This window comes from Macrotis lagotis, chromosome 1, assembly GCF_037893015.1.
Source record: "Macrotis lagotis isolate mMagLag1 chromosome 1, bilby.v1.9.chrom.fasta, whole genome shotgun sequence".
In the NCBI taxonomy this organism is placed as follows: Eukaryota; Metazoa; Chordata; class Mammalia; order Peramelemorphia; family Peramelidae; genus Macrotis; species Macrotis lagotis.
In genome coordinates, this window is record NC_133658.1 from 620,220,869 (window position 1) to 620,243,121 (window position 22,253).

The 22,253-nt window shown below is 37.6% G+C and overlaps 1 protein-coding gene across 9 annotated transcripts in view; it reads right to left on the minus strand.

Moving 5' to 3' along the window:
• NCKAP5 (NCK associated protein 5) overlaps window positions 1-22,253 on the minus strand; it is a 1,109,295-nt gene that overhangs the window by 998,092 nt on the left and 88,950 nt on the right. For 2 of the 9 annotated variants that reach the window (XM_074215034.1, XM_074215030.1), the window contains one exon: window positions 4,969-5,034. The exons of the other annotated variants lie outside the window; for them this stretch is intronic. The gene's annotated coding sequence lies outside the window, so the exon portion shown is untranslated. The remainder of the gene's footprint in view (window positions 1-4,968; window positions 5,035-22,253) is intronic. 9 annotated transcript variants of the gene reach the window in all.

Below are 22,253 nucleotides of genomic sequence, written 5' to 3' on the forward strand. Positions count from 1 at the left end.
TGGCCCTTGGAGCAAATTGTTCTCATCTGCTCATTCTATAGAGGGAAAGTCTTCCCAAGAAACAGAAGTATAAGTAGTAGTAAAGGTGGTGGTGGCATTAGTCCTAGTAGTAGTAGTAGTAGTAGTAGTAGTAGTAGTAGTAGTAGTAGTAGTAGTAGTAGTAGTAGTAGTAGCAGCAGCAGCAGCAGCAGCAGCAGCAGCAGTGGCAGCAGTGAGAAATAAGATGTTCTGAGCTGAGCTTCCTCCTTAAAATGAAAGTTTGGAAGTTCATGGTGCTTCTCAGAAGAACAGAGGGTGGTAATGAGTTAGAGGATGGAGGCAGATGAGATCTTGTAGGATAATGAACTTTTCCCAAAAATGAGCTTCCTGGGGCCTAATCAGAGAAGTCCCCAAAACTGGTGAAGGCCAGTGAGAAATGAGGAGAGAGAATTCTTCCACTGAGGCTGCTCAGAAACTCACCTTCAGTTTCTAGACTGGTGTGGATCTCTGGAAAGTGATACTACTTGTCCATGGTTGGTCAAACAACAAGCATAGATTACATTCTTCCTCTATCACAGTCATAACAATTTGCATCTCTAGAATTTTCATTATATTGTATTATAATTATATACAAATTAAAAAGTTGAACAGACATGGTCATACAGGTTATATCAGATGGCAGGCAGGACCTGAGACCATCTTCCTGTCTCCAGTCACACTTTTCTACACATCATACCTCTCTCTCTCTTCTCTCTCTCTCTCTCTCTCTCTCTCTCTCTCTATATATATATATATATATATATATATATATATATATATATATATGTATGTATATGCACTTTTGTGTGGACATGTACACAGGAACAAAATCAGCTAATTGGGGATGTATTTTTAGTTGTGGGTCATTAGGTGAGTCATATTTATCATCAATAAAATGAGGGAAGTGGATTTAGATGCTCTTCATGGTAGATATGATTAATTGTGAAATGAATATTTCTCAAAGTGGATATGTCAGGGAAAAAAGAAGAGTAGGAATCTTACTCAGGAACATGTTGTTGTGGTTCTGGATTCAAATATCAATTCTACCATATATAGGACCTTAGGCAAATCACTTGAACTAATGTTCTCTAAGGTCTCTTTCAGTCTTAAATATCATGATCCTGTAAAATGCTCTGTTTGCTTTCCCTCTTTGCACTAATGGGAATTCCACAAACATATCAAGAGTAGACTAGCCCCAGAAGATTGCAAACATGAGATCAAAGGCAAATGGAACCTCATGTATATGTGATGATATATATAAACTGCATGTTCTGCTCTGCCAAAAGGCTTCTGCAATCTGCAATTAGTGGAAATGTTCTCATTCTTCTGATATTTTCCCCTAGGGTTGCAAACATTATTTTATAAAAAGACAACCCTTGATTTGATAAGTTAATTTGGTGTGATCAATGCAATGGACAGCAGGCTTCCCTTTTTTTTCCTGTTGAGCTCTTACTTTTTGACATTGTGGTCCCCAGATTGATAGAATTCCACACTCCCTACTCACCTCCCCCACCTCCTGTACCCGAACGTTAGTTTCCTGTGTTATAATCATTGAGGTGCAAAAGTCATTTTCTAGGGAGGTCCTTGGGAATGGAAAAAGTTAATAGAATCATAGATTTAGAGGGGATAGTCTTATACTTCATCTAGAATATAGTATATCTACCTCATACCCATTTTAAAGATGAGAATAGCTTATCCCAAAGTTGCACAAGGACTGACAGAGTTAGTGTCTGAACTTAAATTTTCAGTCTAAAAATCAATTCTTTCACACCACACACTGCCTCAGTTATTCCAAAGATATGGAACAAAATGAACTGCCTATTTAAAAAGGCACTTCTGCTATTGATATCCAATTCATCCTTCACCAGAACAAGGTCCTTGTAAGGAGAGAAACTGATTTTTACTTTTTTTTTTGAATCTCCATCTCTGTTTGGTGACTGCTAACTGACCCTCAGTAAAGTCATCCTGGGTCTGCCATCAACTGGTTGTGAGTCTCTGGATAAGTAACAGCCTCCATATGCCTTTCTTAGCTTTTTGGGATGACTTCTTTTTCTAGCTACCTTGCAAGGGTAAAATAAGAAAAGAATAAATCACAGAATTGATCATTTGGAAGGAAAGTCAGAGGTCATCTAGTCCAATGTATACTGAAACAAGAATCCCACCCATGACATCCTAAACAAGCTGTCAACTAGTGTCTGCTTGAAGACTTTTGGGGAAGGGGGACCCACAAGTTCCTGAGCCAGTTTCTATGGAACAATGTTGTTACAAACTTTTATTTGAATTGAATCTGAATATACCTCATACAATTTTTACCCACTGGCCTTCTTAGGCCAAGCCAAATATGTTTAATCCCTTCATGGCTGCTTTTCAAATACATGAAGATAGTTATGTTTCAATTCTCAAATTCTTCTCTAGGATAAATAGCTCTGGGCTTTTCAACCAATTATCATACAGTATGATCTCCTTTCATCAACCTGGTTTGCCTTCCTCTGGAAACTCCCCAGTTTATCAATGTCCTTTACATAAAATGGTACATTGATAGGGACTAAATCTGTTATTTGAGAAAACTCCCTCTACCAATCCAAGTCAATACATTCTCTGTAACTTTTCACCTTTGAACATTACCTAGAACACTGAAAAGTTAAATGACTTGCCCAGGGCCATACAGATAGCTTATAATAGAGGGAAGACTTGAACCTGGTTATGAAATCAGCTTTCTATCCACTATACCATATTGACTTAAAGCAAACATAATACTTTATTTTTTTCAAAAATTGTCTGTTGCTTACTCTACTTTTAAACCAGAATGATCAGGAGAAGAGAAGAGGAAAATGAATAAGAGTAAACAAAGGAATAGGGGTCCAACAGCAAAACCATAAGTCAAAGCTGGAGTGTTGGGATACCTTAGGTTTCATGAAGAATTGACCATACCTTTTTAGCCCATTGCTATGTCTCAGGTTATGAGGACAGCTACATCTTTATCTTCATAATCTATCTACTTACAGAAAGAGTATGAATCTCATAAATGAGATGAGGTGGCAAGGTTCTCTAGGTACCTTCTGGGAATGTTCTGATCTGTTTGATCCTATCTGTCAACGGTCTTAAAAACTATTCCACCAAATCCCCCACAGTGAAGGCATGTCAAAAAGATTGTGTGGAGAAGGTGAACAGACTATGGTGCCTAGTCCTCTTTCTTAATAATGCAATTCTAATGAGTATAAATTGAAAAGGAATAGAAATAACAGAAGCACCTTAAAAAGGGTAATAAACCCAAAAGAAAGGTGACTTTACAAAAGACACTTGGGAGGTAAATAAGCTCAAATAAATCTCACACCAAGGTATGTGTGTGTGTGTGTGTGTGTGTTTCCTTTTTTCTTTTGATATATCAGGTAGAAATTTGGTCTGAAAAGGATTGCCTGAAGGTATTTTCTCTTTTTCCTTTTCCAGAACTCAAGCTCAGTACCAAAGCTACAAGTTTCTTTCCTCCTGCCCCCAACCCCTCCTTCCAAGCCTCCCCATGATTGTAATGAATCCATATAGTAGTAGAGACACACACAGAGAGACAGCAGAGACACACATACATAGAGAGAGAAACAGAGAGACGACAGAGAGAGAACCAACTTGGCCTCCAGGGAAAAAGAGAGAAACATTTGAGTCCTGGCACACTGCAGGAAGCACACAAAACCCTTTTTGTTCCAAGGCAAAACCCCCAAACAATGAGCCGTAGGGGCGCTTTTTACAAATCCTCTTGTGCCTAGTGAAGCAGAGCTGACTGAGTTATAAGCAGTGATCCCAAGAGGTGGCTGTAAATTGGTGCAAAATGAAGTTCTATTATTAAGCCCTTTAATGGGAAGCACCCTTTGGCACCTCTCCCTTCACGATGTGGGGAGTACTCTATCCTTCTCTCCAAGAAAGATTCACCTCAAGACAATGTGGGGAAATTCTTTTACAACAGGAAAACAAAAATTAAGCAAATCATTTCTGATTGATGTTTTGCTGCAACATGACAGGTGGGGGATGGGAAAGGATCCACCCTCTGGAGCTCAAAGCATCCTCTGGATGTCCCATTGGTATCTGTAGAACAGGGGAAGATATTCCAGTTTTACAGAGGTCCTGAGGCAGGCGGGAGGAACGAGAAAATAAAAACCTGGGCTCAGATCAATTTAAGTGGTGGAAATGCAAGTTGAAAGGAGATTTGAAACATTTTCACCTGAGGCAAGTAGTGTAGGTGGGCTAGAGGGGTAGGGAGCGGAGAGTCAACTGACAAGCTCTCTGGAGAGGAGAAAGAGCAAGTTGGATTGCTTCTGGAAAGAGCCCTGCAAGGAGGAAGAGACACATCACCACTGCCAAGATTCAGCTGGGTCAGACTGGAAGAGGACCAGGCAGCTGCAGCTGGTGAAGAAGGAGGAAGTATGGTGCCCACTGCTAGCGGCAGAGGTGCTGGGAAAAAATGCCAGTGGTCACTCAGGCGAAGAAGGGCAAAGTTCGATGAGCACATGCCTAATTTATGCCAGCAGTCTCTAAACTATCCACCCTAGGAAAAGCCCTGAGCGCCTCTCCCTAGTTAGGACTCTGAAGGTAGTCCCTCTCCTTAACTGAGATTCGATGAGACCATTTCCCTCATCATGTATCTTCAGCAGGTGTTTATTGTTGATCAAGAAAAGTTGAAATTTATTTGTCATATATGCTTCCATAATCTGGAACTAATCTAATTTTTCTGCCTCATCTCATACTATTCTCCCTCATATATAACATATACTGTTCAAACTATGCCACGCTCTTTCCTCTAAACATGCCTTGTACATTTTTCTGTATCATTCTGCTTCCCTATGCTTGGAAGCCACCCCTAGCCCCACCCCCAAAGCCCAATTTCAATGTAATGTTCTCCATGAGCCTTTCTCTTCTGAATGAGATAAAGATAAGAGTCAAAGAAGGTACAAGACTACTCACTGTGAATGGGGTGATGATAAAGGAAAGAAGGTAGAATTGTTCAACTTTGTTTTGCTTCTGTTTTGTCTGACAAAGAAAATGAAATGCTAACCGTTAGAACCAGTGGAACAGCTCAGTGAATTATTAGAGTGCTGGGTCTGCTGTCAGGAAGACTCATCTTCCTAAGTTCAAATCTGGCCTCAGACACTTATTAAGTGGTTAACATTACTTAACTTTGTTTTCCTCAGCTTCCCATCAGTTGAGCTGTAAAATAAGCTGGAAACAGAAACAACAAATCACTCCAGGATCTTTGTAAAGAAAATCTCAAATAGTGTCTTAAAGAGTTGGATATGATTGAACAACAGTAGAACAAGAAAAGGTAATATAAATAGATACTTAAAATGAATCTTAAGTTACTAATTTGAACTTGAGGAGTTCAAATGATGAGATTCAAGTGAAACTCATTCTTTTGGGTGTCAAAAGAACTGGCAGATAGTCTCTGCCAGATATCTCTAAAAATATGAAAAATTGGAGACTCAGAGAAAAGCAATTTTATGACTTTTCATAAAAGGAATAGGAATAGAGTCTGTAAGCTAAATGACTTAAAAAATTCTGGAATGTATTAGTAAAGGAGGGACAAATGAATATCTTAGAAAGGAAGCAAAAATCAAAGAGCTAACAAGATTTACCAATACTAGATCATATCTGTCTAACTTTATTGTTTAATAAGACCACTAGATGTGTAGATCAGGTGACTACTAAAGATACCATTTACCTAGATTTCATGAAGCATTATGCAAAACTTCTATGTGATTCTTCAGTAGAGACTAGATAAGTAGTATAATTCTGTGGTTGAGAAATTACTTCAGGAAGCAGACTCAAAAAGCTAATATTGATGGTTCTTCAATGATTCTTGATCCTACATTTAACCTATAGAAGAAATGACTTAATGGCATTTGATGTTTGTCTTCAAATGTTCAAAGGGTTGTCACCTGGAAGAGGGTCTAGGGGGCTCCAGGTGTAAGAACTAGAAGCAATGGATGGAAATGGCAGATCTAATATGATGATAAACTTTGAGATAATTAATCTGATATATATATATATATACAATTTCATACATATATGTATATATATATATATATATATATATATATATATATATAGAGAGAGAGAGAGAGAGAGAGAGAGAGAGAGAGAGAGAGAGCACTATGCAAATAATGAGCCACCTTCAGAGGTAAAAGGTTTTTCTTTACTAATGCAAAGGATGCATTACCACTTGCCAAATGTGTCATAGAGAATTAGAAGAGAATAAAGTTTCATAAAGATGGGATTGTTGTTGTAGTATAGATTGTACTAGACAGATTCTGGAGTTGTTTCTGTTTCTGAGATTCTGACTTTCCTCTTTAGACCTCCTCCCTTTCATGAACAAGAGGCTCTTGTTTCTTATCTGCATCTATGTCTTGTGCCCCTAATATATGCTAAGCGCCATCAGGACAGGAATAACATTTTATTTCAACTTTGCATTTCCTGCAGTACCTGCCATAATGCCCTGTACATATACTCTGTGGTGGTTGAAGCAATAGTTCCCTATTCTAGTCAAAGTATAAGACAATCTTTGACTTCATTTCTCCCAGCATCTTTCTTTCTGCATCAGTTAAGCAACCAACAAATGTTTTCACTGAACCCCTACTAGGTGTTGAAAACTGTTCAGGTGCTGAGGGACTTATAAAAGAATTCTGATATGTTACTTGCTCTCTGGGAGCTTACGATCTTGATGGCAAAATAATACACTGTTAAGTTTATGAGTCCTCTAATAAGTGCTTTTGAAACAGAAACAGTGAAGATCCATCTTGCCTGGGATAACAGAATAATATGAAGAAGGATGGATTTGATCCGAATCTTTGGGGACAGGTAATTTATTTAGAGATAGAAGAAGAACTCTATTCCAGGTGAGACAAAGGGAAATTTCATAAGTAGAGGCCCAGGGTAGCATGGAACTTAGAAAAGGGAGGGAAACAAAAGGAGAACTACATTTAAGAGACACATTTGAGAAAAGAAAATAAACTGAGATTAACACTCATTGGAGTAATTAGTTTCTGACAAGTCTAGGCAGTCATTGGTTTTTACCCTAATTGACCATTTTTCCTCCTTCCTCCCTCTTTCTTTTTGGCTTACTTTTTTGTTCTTTTCTATGAGCTCAAACAGAGAATATCACTATGGTGGAAATGGCAGAGGAAACTAGCTATAGAGGACTAGCTATAGAGGAAGTACAGGGAGTGGTGGGGAAATAACAGAATGAGTGTGTGGGGGGGAGGTGGGAATAGCTTCCAAGACCTCAGTCAAAGAAGTTTTTAAAAGGCATCCAGATACTGATTTCAGAAAGGTCTGAGGTTTGGGGAGAAATACCAGATGGTTGAGGTATGTTATTCTCTATTTTCTGGCTCTGATGCCTGAGAGAAATTATATTCTATTGTAATAATTGGGAATGAGATGTTTCCTTTCTATTTCCTATTCAGGGAATAGCCCTTGCAGGTCAGTCAGCCAGTCTCTGAAGGATTTTGCTGATAGCTGAGATAGCTCATATCCTCCAGGTTCATGCTCTTGGGCTGGGCCTCATCAGCTAAAAGACTTTACAAACAAAAATCTAGTTTGTCAAAATTCTTGCCCTTAGAAAATAAGCTCCTAGCTTTGGAAACTTCCAATAGAATTTAGGATGACCCAGGTTATGAAGAAGAAAATCAACCACAGAGGTCTGGATAGAGATGGATTCCTCTGTCCAGATTACTGGAGGCAGGAGTCTTATGATCATGTCACATCCTTAGCTGGAGGAGTAAAAACTTTTAACCCACCTCCTCATTAATACCACCTCCTCTTCAGTTGTCCACCAATCAGGGTTGATTTTTCACACATCAGGGGTAGTTCTTTTACCAAAAAAATTTAAGCATTTCTTTATCTCCATGTTTTGTCTTTGGTTGTTAAGAGAGTTGGCACCAATGGTCATCAATTTATTATTAGTTAATCTAATTAATAAATTGATTTTTTTAATTACCCAGAAATTCTGTCTCTTGGGATTTTTATATATCACATGCCTTAGATAACAAATCTTCACAAACTCATCTAACAATAGCTCCTCTTCCCCTTCTATCCCTTCTGGGAAGGACAATGGTTTCTGGGTACAGTGAGGGATGCTTTACACAGTATGTTGTTTTTTTTTTTTTAGCAAAGAAACTCCTTTATCTAAATCCATAGATAAACAGAAATAAGAGATAGTATACATAAGAGAATACATAATGAATTAATACAGACTTGCCTACCATTCAGAGCTATAGTAATGATTAAAGTCACCCCAGCTACTGAATGGCAGAACACCTTTGAACCGTCCCGGCAATTCACTCCCTTCTCACTTGTAGCTCTTTTTTTTTTCTTTTGCAAGGCAATGGGGTTAAGTGGCTTGCCCAAGGCCACACGACTAGGTAATTATTAAGTGTCTGAGACCGGATTTGAACCCAGGTACTCCTGACTCCAGGGCCGGTGCTTTATCCACTGCGCCACCTAGCTGCCCCCACTTTTACCTCTTAATAGTAATTAAAGCTAACATGTATATAGCATTTGAAGTTTTGTGCTTTATAGATATTATCTCATTTAATCTTCTCAACAACTTTGGGAGGTAATTGTTATCCCACTTTTAAAGATGAGGAAATTAAGGCTGAAAAATTAAGTGCATTGTTGAGGGACACATAATTAGTAGGTGTCTGAGACCAGGTTTTGTCAGGTGTTCCTGATACTAAGCATCCACTGGACCAGCTAATGGGCTCTTAGAATTAATTCTAAGCTTCCTTCAAGATGACCTTCCTTAGGACACTTGTCAAAAAAAAAAAGAGTTTTTATGATTCCCTTGGTTGTATTCCACCCCTCTCCTCCCAACACACACACAAACACACACACACACACACACACACACACAGGTTAAAATCCTGCCTCTGGCTTTTACTATGTTTGGAACCTTGAGCAAGGCATTTGCCTTCCTCTAGTCTCAGTTTCCTCAGCTGTAAAATGGAGGAAGTAAAATGTCCTTTCAGATTCCATCTAGTGCCAGATGATTTTATTAAAAGCTCCCCAGTACCTAACACAACATCTGATACATAGTAGGTGCTCACTGAGTGAGGGAAGGAAGGAAGGAAGGAAGGAAGGAAGGAAGTTATCCTTCCTGAAAAACTAATGAGCTGCTGAAAGGTTTGATAGAGAAACAATAGGGCAAAGACTATTAATAGACTTAAGACTATGGTAACTATTAATCAGAATTTTATTTAGAGCTTGCTTTAAGAAATAATTGTTATTCACTGATTTTTATGTAACATTGGTTATTATGTAAGTTTTACTCAATTTAGCTAATTTGTGAAATTGGTTGTGCCTAGCTAGCATTAGTCCTTGCCAGAATATGCAATCAATAAATAGTTGTTGATTTGCTACGTTCATCAGAACATTAATAGTTCCCAAGGAACTATGAAGACTAAAACATTCAAAATACATTATTTTGTAGAATCTATTGAAAATTTTACACATAATGACTGCTTCCATGCTTCAATAATAAATTAAGCAAATCAGAAAAGACAAATGGGCAGAATATTTCTTTCCTTTCCCACCCCAACCCCTATCTGGACGGATTGTAGAGCATAGCTCAAATAAGTTTACATGTGAAGGTGTATATGTCTACCTATGAAGGGAAGGCAATTACAGAACCTGGGAGAGAGCACAAAAAGCCCACTTCCAGTAATGTTGAACAAATAGTTCCAAGTCTCAGCTGGCTCAGGTGACTCTGGAGAAGAAAGTAAGGCTGGTGACTTTGCACGGCAACCCCTCAGTTAAATCTAACTCACTTGCGTGTCTTGGCATCACCTCCTGGATGTCGTGAGAATGAAGGACAAATATCAATCAATCTCTGCATAGTTTTTACCTCTTCTGTGTAGACTTAGCCTTATTCAGATTGAATTTTAGTTTTCAGGGAGTCTCGGATATCACCTGATATCAGAGGTCCTCTTGAGAATGAAGGGTGAACAACAACCTCTCAAGGTGGTAATGGGAGGAATGAGGATTTGTATTTGAAGAGGACCAAAATGACATCTCTGTAAGTGGGGTCAACGTACAGAGTGTATGACTCGCTAATCAGAGTACTAGGACCTCAGAGGACTCTGCCATAGGCTGAGTGTAGGAGTGAAGAACAAACAGTAATATTGTTGTTCAGCTTCTGTTACCGAAGAGGACTAAGAACAACAAGAGGGTAATAAATATCTTTTTGTTTTGTTTTTTTGTTTTTGCAAGGCAATGGGTTTAAGTGACTTGCCCAAAGCCATACAACTAGGTAATTATTAAATGTCTGAAGTTGGATTTGAACTCAGGTACTCCTGACTCCAGGGCTGGTGCTCTATCCACTTCACCACCTAGCCACCCCAAGAGGGTACTATCTTGACTTGCAAATGAATTGGATTTAATTGAGGTAGAGCAAACACAGGCATTAACCTCATTCTCTTCTCCAGAGTCATCAGAGTAAAGTGATAAGACACAGGCCAAACTGCCTGGAGATGGCCCTGAAGTGGTAGGAAATCTTGGCTTTTTAAAACTAAGGTCTTTTCCAAGTACCAGTTTATCTGAGGCAATACCCATTCAGTACAGGAGAAGAGAGGATAACTATCAGGAGGTAGTTTAAGAATGAGTTTATATCAAAGACTTGGGTGCAAATTCGGACTATATCACCTATTTCCTTTATGACTTTGAACAGATGCCTTAAACTCTCTGTGCCGGTTCTCCAACCTAATAAATGAGAAAGTAGGATCACAGATCATCATTTTAAGAGCTATGAGGTAACTTAAAGGTCATTGAGTCTAACTTGTCCTTTTTTACAGAGGAGAAAACTGAGGTCAAGATGTTTAGTGACCTGCCCAGGCCCCATAGCTACTAGTTGAGGCAAGACTGGAAACCACCATTTCCCTACCCCAAATACAACACTCTATCCACATTACTCCATGTTAGATTTCCAGTTAGTGCCAGATCTATGAACAAGCTTGTCAGAATTTGAAAAAGAAAGGAGTCTTCCATCTGAATGCTCTCAGCACCCTTTCCTCCCAGGCTTCCTGTTAGCCTGTGAACAGAGGAGAAAATCCCAACCTTGTTCCCTTTGTGTGTCACTAAAAATGAGACTCAGATTTCTTCAAATCTGTCTCTTTTGTCTCAGGGGAGAGATTGAATAATTTGAATAGCAAGATTACTAAGGTAGCTTTCCGGCTTTCAAATTCTATATTTACTCACTTTGGTAATTCTAACTCCATGAATTCAGAATATGTGATAATTTGTACTTGTTTCAATCTGTCAGCAGGCATTTACCAAGAGTTTACTAAGTACCAGGTGTCTGCTAGAAAGCTTATTGAACAAATGAATAAATAAATATCTAGTTGCATTCCAGTTACTTAGTGGCCCAACCAAGGGAGATGACTGAGTTCTAATAAATGCTAGAAGCAGCTAGATGGTGAAGAGGATACAACACCAGGCCAGAAGTCAGGAAGACTGAATTCAAATCCTGACCTTAGACACTTACTGGCTGTGTGACCCTAAGCAAGTCACTGAACTATGTATACTTCAGTTTCCTCATCTATAAAATGAACTGGGGAAGGAAATGGCAAGTCTCTTTGCCAAGAAAATGCCAAATGGAGTCATGGAGAGTTGAACACAATTGAAAAATGACTGAACAATAACTATATTTTCTCAAAATAGTTGCTCTGCTAATAGTGAGAAGAGAAGGATATTACAGGCAGCTTAAGGGGAGAATGTTTGGAAATTTTTCTTTGGAAAATATGGTAGAGAATAAGTCATGAAAGAATAAGTCTTGCCATGTAGCAATAAGGGTCTAGTTGTTAGTAGATAATATGAACTTGTTAGTGCAAATGACAGTTACATGAGTTTTTTTTTAATTCTAATTTTTAAATTTTATTTAAGGAATGGGGTTAAGTGACTTGCCCAAGGTCACACAGCTAGGCAATTATTAAGTGTCTGAGGCTGGATCTGAACTCACATCCTCCTGACTCCAGGGCTGATGCTCCATCCACTGCCCCATGTGACTTCCTAAATCAGCATTCTATACATGTGAGTCAGAAGGGTGCAAAGAGATGATGAAGATATCCTCAGGGTCCAGGCTCTACTAAGTATTACTGTTCTCAAGACACAAGTTCAGAAGATTGGACAATGGAATGTACAATATAGAGCTGGTAGTTAGGTGGATAGAAGTTAGGTGGATAAAAGACTGAAAGACAGGAAGACCTGATTTCAAACACTGCCTTGGACAATCACTAGCTGTGAGACCCTGGGCAACTTACTCTATCTCTCTTAGCCTCATTTTCCCCCTCTGCAAAATGGGGATAATAATAGAATTTATCCTAGAGTTGTGAGGATTAAATCAGAAAACATATAAAGTGTTGTGCAAACTTTAAAGTGTTATATAAATATTTTTGATAGTGAATATAAGTGTATGTGTGAAGGGAGAAAAGAAAAACAAGAACAGGGGCAATGGGTTGGAGAATCAGGAAGGAAAAGGGGGACCAAAAGTCATTGTGAGGATAAAGAATAGGATTAGGAGAAGTGATTCAGAGAAGAGGTAGAAAGATAGGAGTTTGTGATTGGAGTGAGAAATGTGTGAATCACATCATAAGCACAATTATGAGTGAGCATGAGATCAAATGTACAAGAATCCTTATAGAAATTTAAGGAGGAATGAAAATATGGGTCATGGGAGTCGAGGAAGCCAAATAGTGTGTTATAATACAAAAGGCACAGTACTTACTAGGAGCCAGGACACCTGGATTTTCATTATTATTTAGAGAGTAACTATTTGACTTCCAGCCAAGATGTCTGTCTGAATCGAGACAGAATGTCCAGCATCCATATAATCACTCACAGTAAAAACCTGTAATTCACACCAGACCAAATAATAATCAACAAACCCCAATGAGAAAATACAGTGACCTCTTCCACCTAAGAACATTACCAGGAGATAGTCAGAATCTCATGTGCGATAGAAAGGAGAGCTGCCAACAAAGCCAGCCTTAGAATAGGTAAACAAGCTACAAATCCCCAGAGGTGAGCAAAAAACTCTTGTAGCTGGTAGGACTCTGTGTGCTGAGGCAGTGAGACAGAGGCAATCCAGAAAAGTCCCAATATGGTTAAAAACACTCAACAAGAACCTTGAAATCTACTTCAACTGATAGCACCCATGTACGTCCAGGAATCTCAAACCAGGATGGCCCAGGTTTCCTAGTTTCCAAAAATTCTAACCTGAAATGCTGGCAAGCTTTTATTTAAATTTACATTTCTTGCTTCATGTCTTCTAGGTATAGGTATTCATTTATGGAAAACATTATTTTTCATCTGCATCTCTGCTTAAGTTAGTGTCTTTTTTAGTTTACTCAGTTCTGAAGTTGTAGTTCCTAGCCTTGTGCCCCTTGAACAGGTTCTGTCCCTTAAACAAAGTGTATTGTATTTGTTTACCTGTTTACATTGTCATTGTACAAGGCCTTTCTGCCTATTGCAAATACCTTGAGGACAGAGAATAGACTTTTGTTTTAGATTTTATATCCTCAGTGCCTTGTTTACAGAAAATGCTTAATAAATGTCTACTTAAATTGAAAATGTCTATTTAAATTGAAAATGTCTAATTGAGTGAGATCCTGCTTGGTCTTACTTTTACTCTCTTGGGTAACTGCACTGACCTCTACCTTCTGAAACACTTGGCACTAGCTGAGTGATCCTAGACAAGTCACTTCACCCCAATGCCTCACAAAACAAACAAAAATTTCAACCACAGTCTGTATCACACAATACCTGGAAACTTCTTCTAAAAACAAGGATGGATCTTGAAATATATTCCAGGGGGAAAAAAATAGATTTATTATCTGGGAAAAGTTGATTTTTTTCCCTAAAGGGAAAAAACAGATTTTTTAATAGAAGACTTTCAAGCATTTTTGATAAAAAGACAAAACTGAATAGAAATAATGAAATATAAATAAAAGAATCCAAAGAATCTTAGAAAAGTAAATTCATATGATCTATTAGGAAGAACTGTATAATAATATGGTGTTAATATTATAACAGTATAAAGAGAAACAAGTGTCCCTTCAGAATCCTTATGTCTCCAAAGGGTACTGATGGAACTGAATAAGAAAACCATGATTTTTAGGGGGGTGAATGAGTTGTGCTCTGAGAGTTTGAAAAAGGGAAAGTGAAAAGAGGATAAAAGGAGAAATGTACTGACAGCAGAAAACCAGGGACCTAATCCTATGGAGATCTACCCCTTCCCAAAACATCTCCCCCCAAAAAATCTTGGGAATATATATACCCTATATCACAGGAACAGAGCTCAGCTGACAAAATGCCCAGAAAAATTAAAAAAGCACTAACCATTGACAGCTGCTATTCTGATAGGGATGATAAAAACACCATCTCAGAAGAGGAAAGCAATGACAAAAATGTGAAAACTATAAGGGATTGATGAGTTATACTTAATTTCAAAAAGACCTCTTGGTCTTTTTTAATGTTTTTAAATTTTTTTCAATTTTAGTTTAAAAATCAAAGGAGAAAGAAAGACAAATGGAGAAAAGTAATGAGAGTCATGTAGGAGAAGTGTTAAAAATTGACTGAAGAAAATTTTCAAAGTAAAATCGACCATCTGGAAAATAAAATTAACCCACTAGGAAAAAAGTTAAGTGAAGAAAATAAAACTTTAAAAACTAGAATTGGACAAATCTAAATGAATCACTCTATGAGACACCAAGATTCCATCAAACAAAACCAAAAAATTGAAAAAATAGCAAAAAATGTAAAGAACCTCTTAGGGAAGAAAATAAATCCAGGACAGATCATTTAAGAATTATTGATCTATCTGAAAGCCATGATCAGAAAAAGAGTCTGGACAATATCATGCAGAAAATTATAATGGATAATACCCTAATATCCTAGAATAAAAAGATAAAATATCCTTGAAAGAATCCATAGAAAGAGATTCCAAAAAAAATACTCTGAGGAATATTGTAGCCAAATTTCAGAATTCTCAGCTAAAGGAGAAAATACTGCAAGCATCCAAAAATAAGAAATTTAAATCCCAGGGAACCACAGTCAGGATTATGCAGAACGTATCAGTTTCAACATTAAAGGATTGAAGGGCCTAGAATATGATATCTGAAGGGGAAAGGAGCTTGGATTATAACCAAGAATCAACTGCCCTGAAAAATTCAGCATGTTCTTTCAGGGGAAAAGATGCATTTTCAAAGGAAAATGGCACTAACATAGAAAAAGAGAAAGAAAGTGGAACTTGTTATTTCTCTTTATCAGGGTATGTGAAGAGCATATGGGGAAAAGGGTAGAAGAAGTAGGCATCAGACAAATCTCATGTTTATTTGAAATGGACCAAGTGTTGAACACAAACAAATTCAACAACTGTTATAGAAGTGCAGGGATGTAAGTGGAAAAATGTAAAGGAAGGAAAGAGGAAAGGGAGAGAAATGGTAGGGGAAGGGAAAAAGGATAACAATGAAGAGAAGGAAAGGTAAAAAAGAAAATGAAAGAAAAAGAACTAGAATATAAGGTGATGTACATTAATGGGGAAAGGTTCAACAAATTGTAGTAAATTATTATAATGGAATATTATTGCACAATAAGAAATGATGAAAGATATTACTTCAGAAAATCCTTCATGGTATTAACTGATCCACAATGAATTAAGTAGAAACAGGAGAACAATGTAGACAAAGATGAAAACACTGTAAGGGTAAAATAACTTTGAGTGACTTAAGAATTCTCATCAAAATGATAAGCACGTCTTCAGAGGATCAGTGGTCGGTTACACATGTTAGCCACTTCTAAAAGAGAGGAAACAGGTGTTCAGGGTACAGAAAGAAACATCTAGGTTTGTTGGGGTTTTTTTTTGAAACATACACAAGTTATATTTATTTTGCTTGACAAATGTTTCTCTGCTTTTTAAATGGATAAGGAGAGAGGTTAGCAATAGTAATGTTAAAAACAAAATCAGTTGATACTTTTAAAATGCACAGGAGAGCAGAAGGAAGTTTAGAAGGAAGCACAGAGAAGCCGGACAGTTTTGAAAGTAATGCATGGGATTTATTATGGAATTTGTTTTGGAGGTTTTTAAAGAACAAGACCACAAAATAGAGATTCATAGTTATACAGGCAATCTTTTTTTTCTGTTCTACTATTATTTGGAAGTGTTCTCTTTTTTGTTGTTTAAATTCAGAATTAAAAATATAGTAACTGGCCACCAAATGGCCACCAACATTATCATTCAACATGTTGAACCATTTTTCCCTATCAAATAGGGGTAATAATACCTTCTTACAAAATTGATATGAAAATTTCATTAGTGAAAAAGTACTTTGGAAAATATTTCGATTAATAAAATGTGCAAGACAGGGTTTTCCTATAGAAGTTTATGATTATCTATAGTACATTTTTTCCTTGTAACAATCCTGTTAGGTAGAAAATGTATCATTATCTTTATTTTACATCAGAGGAAACAGATCTCAGAAAGGTGAAATGACTTGTCTGAGATTGTATTGCTATGCAAAGGATTCTCTGTAGTGCATGTAGGGTTTTTATGACTGTGGGTCAGTCATTCTCTGAGCCTCAGTTTCAATCATCCATAAAATAAGGAGTTGGACTAGAAAGTCAAGAAGATCAAATTCTTGATCTCTGATACCACAAGTTCAGGATGGATTCTGTAAGATTTAGAGATATAAAAATGGGACAGGCCATGAACCTGTGAGAAAGTGGTGAGTGAAAAGCAGGATATCTTATATATAACCAATATTTTATGAATCTTTGTGGGGAGTTAAAGTTTGGGGAATTCTCATAAATGTATTCCTTGCTCCATTCTCCTCTTTTGTTAGGTATCTTGTTTTCTTAAAGACTTTTCCTCTCACCCCTCTATCAAACAAAAGACAAAGAAAATCCTCTTAACAAATATGCAGTCAAGCAAGGCAAATTTCCTCACTGGCCATGTTCAAAAACGTGTATCTCATTTTGGGTGTATCATATCTTTGTCCCTACTTCATTTCTGGTTGTTTGGAATTATGGTTTTTCATTGCATTAATCAGAGTTCTCAACCTTTTCAAAATTCTCTTTCTTTAGAATGTTATTATTACATTAATTATTTTCTGGTTCTATTCAATTTTCCTTTCATAGGTTTGTGTAAGCACAATTCAATTCAATAAACATTCATGTAGCAACTACAATATGCTAGTCACTATATTAACTGCTGGGGATACAAATAAGAAAAAATAGTCTCTCAAGAAGCTTACACACACACACACACACACACACACACACACAAGAAAACAACATAAAAACAGAAGCTTGCAAGAGGGAGAAAGGAAAAGATTACCAGAAGGTAGCTGGTATGGAGACATCCCCAGTTGAATCCAGATAAAGTTATAGATAGAAAGTGGATTGAGCTGGACTCCAAATTCTGGACTTTGTAAAATAAGACTTTCAGAAAACTTTAGTAGTCTACCCTCCAGTCTTCCAATTAGAGGGCAAAGGGAATAGGATGAAGGAAGCAGTGGGATGATGAGATTAGCAATGATGTGCTTACTCTGAGGGGAGGGGTGTGGAGTGGGGGGGTGGCATATTTTATGTTCTGAAGAGTTGAAAACAAAAAGAGCTGCAGATAGCAAGGGATCTGAAAATGTCCATTTTGTCCTTTCTTAAGCCTATACTATGCTGGAATTCTGACTGTTTATCATTTTTGTTCAGTTGTTTTCCAGTCTTGTTTGACTCTTCATTACCCTCCACTTCATGGAATGGTTTGCCAATTCCTCTTCCAGCTCATTTAACAGATGAGGAAACTGAGGCAAACAGGATGAAGTATATTGCCCAGAGTCACACAGCTACTAATTATCTGATGATGTATTACTCCAAGACTGACACTCTATCCACAGTTCTACTTAACTGCCTTATATTGAAGGACCTCTTTATAATGTAACTAACTTTTTGGAGAAGTGGTAGAATAGCTGATAATACTAACTAAATAGGTTCAAAGATCTAGGATGTGCTAATGGACATTATGTTGAATAGAGAATTCAAGCTGATCTATTTATGGTAGCAAAGAATTGTAAATCGAGTGAATGTTCATCAATTGGGGAATGGCTGAACAAATTGTGGTATATGTGCGTTATAGAACACTATTGTTCCATTAGAAACCAAGAGGGATGAGAATTCAGAGAAAACTGGAAGGATTTGCGTGAAGTGATGCTGAGAGAAATGCACAGAACCAGAAGAACATTGTGGAGTGTAACAGCAACATGGGGTTGATCCTAATGGACTTGCTCATTTCATCAGTACGATGATCAGGGACAATCTTAGAGTATGTGCAATGCAGAATACCATCTGCATCCAAAGAAAGAACTCTGGAGTTTAAACAAAGACCAAAGACTATTACCTTCATTTTTTAAGAAAAAAGTTGTCTTATGTACTATGTAATTTTGCTATTTCTTATATTTTATTTTTTTCCTCAAGGATATAATTTTTCTCTCACCACATTCAATTTTGATCAATGTATAGCATGGAAACAAGATTATCAGACTGCCTTCTGTGTGGGGGGTTGGGAGAGGGAAAGGAAGTTGAGGGAAAAATTGCAAAATTCAAATCATTACAAAAAATGGTAAAAACAACTATTGTATATAATTGAAAAACAAATAAAATATTTATATTAAGAAAGATAATTCAAGCTGACTTGAACCCGTATCCTTACACTGCATATTAAATGTTATTTTCATTACATCATGTTTTGATGACATTCCTTCCACACAAAGGTGAAGAAGCCAAGATTTAGTAGTGTATCCAAGTCATAGAACAAATAGCCTCTGAACCAGAGTAATCTCTGCAAGGTTTAGGACCTGGGATAAATTATATATGCAGCTCTCCTCAAAACCATTCCAGCACAGCCTTCTTCAAGAAAACAGTTGTTGAGGTGGCTAGGTGGTGCAGTGGATAGAGCACCGGCCCTGGAGTCAGGAGTACCTGAGTTCAAATCCAGCCTCAGACACTTAATAATCACCTAGCTGTGTGGCCTTGGGCAAGCCACTTAACCCCATTGCCTTGCAAAAACCTAAAAAAAATAAAAAATAAAAAATAAAAACCAAAAAATCCTCCACAATTGTCTACATCTGTGATTTTGCTGAAAGAAAATTGGAATTTGGAGACAATTTTAGCGCAAGTTTTTCTGTTTGCTGACTGTAGCTGTGAGTCACTGATTTCCCTTCTCCCCATCTTTAAAATGAGAGTTGGATTAGAAAGATCTTCAATGGGCAGCTAGGTGGCATAGTGGATAAAGCATTTGCCTTGGAGTCAGGAGTACCTGGGTTCAAATATGGTCTCAGACACTTAATTACCTAGCTGTGTGGCTTGGGCAAGCCACTTTAACCCCATTTGCCTTGCAAAAACCTAAAAAAAAAAAATCTTCAAGATTTTTCAGTTCTAAATTCTATAAAATCCTATAGTCTAAAAATGAAATTCACAAGTTTTGAAGAAAAGCAAGGTAAAGAAGTCATCAAAGGTGGGGAAAGGAGAATTAGGAGGGGAAAGGGTAGAAGTTACTGGAGTAGGGAAGACTTCTAGATAGGAGAAGGGAATAAGATAGAACACATTATAAGTTGAACTAATTATTGACTTTTCTTCAACTACTAGCTAGCCAGCTGTTCTTTCACAGCATCACTTTTTTTTTTTTCTGAACCCTTTGGTGTCTAAATCTGTGGAAATAAGGCAGCACTATAAATTGGTCCCCAAGAACAGGTTTGTATTACAGAAAGTTCACTTTTTTTTTTTTCAAAGGGTAAAAGCAAGACCTTTATGGAAGTACATCATGCAGTTCATCAAATCTTTGTGGACATTTTTACTAGGATGATAAAGTCTGAATATTTGGGAAGGGTGTGTCAAGAACAACTCCTAGGCAGTCTTCAAAGATATTTTTGCACAATTCTTTTCAGGCAATAAATAGGACAGAAAGTTACACCAATAGGGAGAAAATCTTTAGGAATTTTTATTTGAATCTGACAGTTTTATTCTTAAGAAATAGGGTACTTTTAATCTGAAAAAAACTCTTCTCTCTTACCAGGAGTCAAATGTTCTTAAAGGAAGGAAGCTGCACAATATCCTGTTTGTGAAGTTTGACCCCATTGGTTGTCAATGAATTGTATGGATTATCTGTCTGGAATACTTGATGGCTCCTGATTTGCACTCTGTTTTAGATTACTAAATAAAAGTATTTAGATACCTTTCTTCCTTAAAGTCATGAGGAGACACAGAACATGGAGATTTCCATATAGGAGATTTGAATGAACAAAATTTGTTAGGAGGCACAATCCCTGACAAGTCATTCATTTGTGTGTCTTAATATGGAGTAAAACTAGAACAATGTCGCATAAAAATATAAATAAACTGTTAAGGATTCAGATCAGACTTCCAGTACAGTAGTACAAACCCCCCCCCCCCCATCAGAATTTAGCTCAATAATCTAGTTAGCAAGAGTAATAGGGAGCTGCCAGCTTTGGATAAACTTATTTCACTTTGCCCCTCTCCACCATCCTTTATTGCATCTTCCTCACTAATGGCTTTATGTTTCTTTCTCTTTATTTAAATAAGACTTTTCTCCTCCCCACTATCATTCAAGTAGGGAAGCTAGGTGGTGCAATGAACTGGGAGTCAGGAGGGCCTGAGTTCAAATCTGACCTCAGACACTAGCTGAGTGACCTTGAGCAAATCACTTAACCCTGATTGCCTCACTTCCAGGATCATCTCCAGTCATCGTGATCCACAGCTTGACCACTGCACCCAGATGCTTCTAGAGGAGGAAGTGGGGCACAGCACAACTCACTCAAATCCAATTCATGTGCTTGTTTTGCCAGCACCAACTTGCTATCATGGCCTTCTTCAAGAATGAAGGATAAACATCAAATGAGCATCTTCTACTCAAGGAAGGGTTTATGATACTTGCCTCAAACAAAAAGAAATTCTAATTCTATCCCCCCCCCCATTAGCTGAAGATTAGATAGTCAAGGCTCCATTAGTTGAACTGAAAGTGAAAGAGGATTTATAGGGAAATCTTGATAATATGTATATAATATATTATATATATATATATATATGCTTTTGTTCCTAGAATATAACTCTATGAAAATGCAGTTAAGCCAATAATCAGCTCAAGAGCCAATGATCAAAAAAATCTTAACTATTCAGCTGGTCATCCCACAAATATTTGTATGGTGTTGACTGTGTATGAGACACTGCTAAGTGTGGAGGAAAAAGAAAAGGAAACTGTGGGCTCCCTGCCCTCAAGGAGCTCACATTCTAATGGGGAGACCAAGTGGGTAAAGAGCTAAGTATATACAAGATACTTACAGAAGGTAATTTGAGAGAATGAGGCCCTAGCAGCTTGGAAGACTGGAAAAGACCCCTCTAGGCAAGGGAATTTCAGAGATATTGCAGGAACCAAGGGAGTCAGAAGCCAGAGAAGAACTATGAACCATCCCATGCATGAGGTATAACCAGTACAAAGGTGAAGTACAATGTTGGAGTAGGGGATGTCTAAGCATTTGGAAGCCCTGGAGCTCACTGAGCAGATGTCTGCCAAGATCCTTGGAAGTTAAGTGGAGATTACTATCCCCTGGGTACCTCTTCCATCTGTTTCCAATGAACAGAGCACAATTGCCATACTTAAAGGTTGCCTCAATGTCATCCATTCTGGTCCTCTAAGCTAAACTGCAAGAGAATCTGAAGGGAGAACTGAGAGGGTGAAAAGTGTCACACAATATCTGGGTGGGCCTCATATTGACCCTTGTATTCAGAATAAGAGCAACAATCCCCCACATACCCTTTCTTTTTCCTCCCCCCCCTTTTTCCTTTTATTTTATTGGAATAAGAATTTCTAAGGAAATAAATCTGTGGTTCAGAAGGGACCTCACTGTTTGGGGTGGAGGAGGTAGGGGAAAGGGGGAAGTCAATAAGAATACTGAGTCTTTGTTACAAGAGTTTTCAAAAGGTTCCCCACCCCCCACCCCTTTTCTTGGAAACAAGATACCAACCTTTTGCCCAGAGAGAAAATGAATCTGCGCTTAAATTTGAAATGCCAAACCACTCTAAAATCCTGCAAAGTGGCATTTTGTTCAAAAAAATGTTTTTCTATTCATTGTTAAAAAACACTTGATGCTTCCATCTGATCTCTTGACTGAAAGTGGCTGGTGTACTCCCGTGAAGCT